Raw genomic sequence first — 3,721 nt, forward strand, 5'->3', positions numbered from 1 at the left:
TATAATGTTGTTTTTTGGTTTTGTTATTTTTTTTGGCTTGTTTGTACTTACTATAAAGTCAAATGCTGGGAACCATGAGTATAAGGCATATACAGTATTTATAGCCTCTCTATGTAGAAATAAATGTAATATATTAAAATATAAATATATATTATATAATGTATATTGTACTACTCACATTTTGTATCAGTGTTCTGTAGCATTACAAGGGTCACAATATTTTAATAGATAAATCTTTTCATTTTATTAAAAGGGTCCAGAAATCTAGAGGTGAGGGCTATGAGTAGATCTTTTCTTGCATGTATTTTCTTATATCCTATCTATTGACAGGGAAACTTATAAGTGCTACTTATTTCAAGTGACATTTAACAAATCTAGCTATTTAGGACATTGTACAGGTCTAAGAACATTTTTGGACACCTATAGTAAAGAAACTTCAGCAATTTTTAACAGTTGGAAGTAATTGAATTTAGAGAACTGGTCTGAGGAATAGACTGCTTGTAGAGACTGAATCTCCTCTGAAAGGCTTTATTGTGCTCTGTTAGGGAAGGGTTGATCTAGTTGTGTTGTGGCTTCTGCCTGGAGAGTAGCTGTTTCTCTTAAAGCCTTATTCATTTTTTCCCACTTGTCTTTGTTCGTTCTCACTTCTTATGGCTAAAATGTTGGCCCCTGCTCTTATGTAGCAATGCATTGCTATATTTTAATTCTGTACTTAAAACTCCCTCCTTTCGCCCTGTTGTCCCCTTTTTGGCCATTTCTTCTGCCCTGTGAACACCTTCATTCTCAGTGCAAGCCTGACCAACATTAGGCTATCAGGAGTGTAGCAGCTTATGCTAAAAATCATGCAAGGGAAATTAAGCCACAACATCAGACTTGATTTCACCTTCTCTTATTGCAGTTTGAAATGAAACCTTTATAGGCTACTGCATCATGAGGGCACTTGCCCAGAAAGTGGGAGATGTCACCTGTAACATCCCTTGAACATTGCCCTGTTCAATACAGGGCAAACACCTTCTGTGCATGAGATTAATGCCCCAGCTACAGGGCTTTGGGTGTCCAGCTTCAGACATTTCTCCATTCCTCTCCTTGAAGCATTTTACAGCCAGGAACACAAGAGTTGGGAGGTCAGATAGCGAACAGAGTAAGCAAGACACTTCTTAGATCTGCTGTAAGGGCTCCTAGGAAGGATTTCACATAAAAGTTGTCATGTATATATTTGACATTTATCTTCCTTGCCAGGCAATACGCTAGCCAGAAGGCTACACTTGACAGACTATGTTGCACCCCTCAAAACCCATCCCCATCAGTATTCTTCAATATCTTTTCTTCTGTATGTTGATATAAGATAAAGACAGTAGCAAAAGTTTGATGGGTATCCTGCTAAGCCACATGTTGGCAAGTCCTGGCTTGGTGGTACAAATGGAGATCAGTCATCAAAGATCATCTGCCCTAGATCTGAAGTTCCGAAGTTCCCCAGGTTTTGGGATGTTCAGGTTAGATGTTTAAGTTTTGTAGTATTTGTTCCATCTTACTGTAACACACGGTATGTGCCACACACACATTTTTACATTCTTCCCTGTGTGCTAGTAGTACCTATCAAACAGTCATTCACTGTGATGCAAATTGATGAAGATATAATATACCCATTTCAGCTAATGAGCTTGCATTTATAACCCCTGTTAGCCAATGAAATTGTCTTGTTCATCCTAAACATTTTAAAGATGTCTGGGAAATGTGGGAACTAGCACACACCTGGTTTAGGAAAGAAAATTAGCTTTTTTTAAAAAATAAATAAATAAATAAATACATATATTCAGTTTCAGGAGCAAGCAAAGCTTCTATAAATGCATTCATATATTTGGCACCAAGATCCACAATTCTTTTCTTAGACCATGGCTTTTACATCCTTTAAAACACCTGGACTTTTTGTTGTATTCTGAATACAACACATTCAGCTAAACCCCAGCCAGGCTACATCTGTCTCAGTATATGTCTTACATTCCAAAATGGCTATTTCCAATGAAGCAACCAACATAGCGTGGTTTTGCCGGCTTTATTCCCATTCTGCAGCCATGCAGTGAAGTGTCAGCTTTTGGATCAGCGTCCTTACCCATGAAATGCATGGGAGATTCCAGCTCAGATTTGAGCCTGATGAGCTGCAAAGAGAAGGGATGTTTGTGAGGTTAGGGATACAAACATATTGCTATGAGCAGCTGGGTAGCAGTGGGAAGAAATAACAATGGGGTTGACTCCTCCTTTTCAGCAGGACTGCAAAAATGAACTGCAATGCTGCTAGGTTTGTGTATGGGGAATCAAGCAGAGCACAGCCAGAAATAGGTAGTATTGGGGCTTGAAGATTGCTCAGAATTAGCTCTTATCAGTGCAAACACAGCACATCTGAAGAATGCATGGGCATTCAAATGGTGGCAAGGTACTTCTCCAAGCAAAAGATACTACAAAATGTATCTTTGCATGAAAATGTCTTGGCAAACAAAGTCTCTGCCTAAACTTTTCTTATTAACACACCTCCACACACCAACTGTATTTCATATAAGCATAAAAACTTTCAGCTGAGAGTGTTACGCTGATCCTCCATCTCTTCTTCGGATGTGATTGTCCCCAGGTACCATGCTGGACTTTTGGGAACAAGTACTCATTAATTCTAAAAGCAGCATGTGACTAAAAAAGACTACAGTCCCAGAGCCATTGAAATCGGGGACAGAAATTTCCTCCTAATTACATCTCTTTTTGGTGGTTCTATGACTGGAAAACATACTTGGGCAGCGTGGATAGCCTCCAGATAAAAGGCTGGAATTTGCTATTTTTATGTGAAACATTTCCAAGCCGTGAATCATCTGAGGTTTCCCCTCATCACCGATACTTGAGTACACACCCTGTGTTACCTCGCAGTGTGGGACCTAACAAAGCAACAGCGAGGGCAAGGAAAACAAACTTAACGTTTTGTTCTTGCTAATTGACAAATTTATTAGGGACAGAAGTTAACTAACAAAGACCTTTTCTTTGGACTCCAGCCCTGAATCTTCATTCTGCCTGGCTGAGCATTGCAGTCTGTCATAATATATGTCCTCAGCTTCTGAACCCCTGACATTCGGGCTGGTTAAGGCCCAGAAGGTCATTGGGAAACGTAGCAGGAGCTCTTAACATATGGTGCTGATAAACATCTCAGCATCAGAGATAAGGAGCTGGTCAAGGTAATCTTAGGAAGCTGGGGGTTTGTTGCCATAAAACTATACAATGTAAAGCCTAATCCCTACACAGATTTAATTAGCTGTTAAATGTATCAGGTTCGTGATGAAGGGTGTTCTGGTTACCTACATGTTATTCACTGACTGCCACCAGTTGATTCAAATGCGAAATATCTCTGCCTTGCAGCTTGTTAGGGTGACTTGTTATGGTGAATGATAGCTGCTTGGTCAGTTTAAGAAGAGAAAAAAAAGGCAAATGAATTTAATTTCCAGGACGAGCTCTAGTGTCAGACAGAGGCTATGGTGCCAGGAAAAATGTCAGTGCCATGTCATTTGCTGAGTCTTCATCAAAATAAGGCTTTCTTGAAAGGTAGAATACATGACCCAAGGTTTATGAGTCTCATTTCTGTTTTCTGAGGTAGCTGAAGATGTTTGGCATCCCACAGGGCTGCTTCCCTTGGCTCCACACTACTCTCTGTATAATCATGCTAAGCAGCTTCCCAACTCTAGCAATG

Source organism: Aythya fuligula, chromosome 4 (genome assembly GCF_009819795.1).
Source record: "Aythya fuligula isolate bAytFul2 chromosome 4, bAytFul2.pri, whole genome shotgun sequence".
In the NCBI taxonomy this organism is placed as follows: domain Eukaryota; kingdom Metazoa; phylum Chordata; class Aves; order Anseriformes; family Anatidae; genus Aythya; species Aythya fuligula.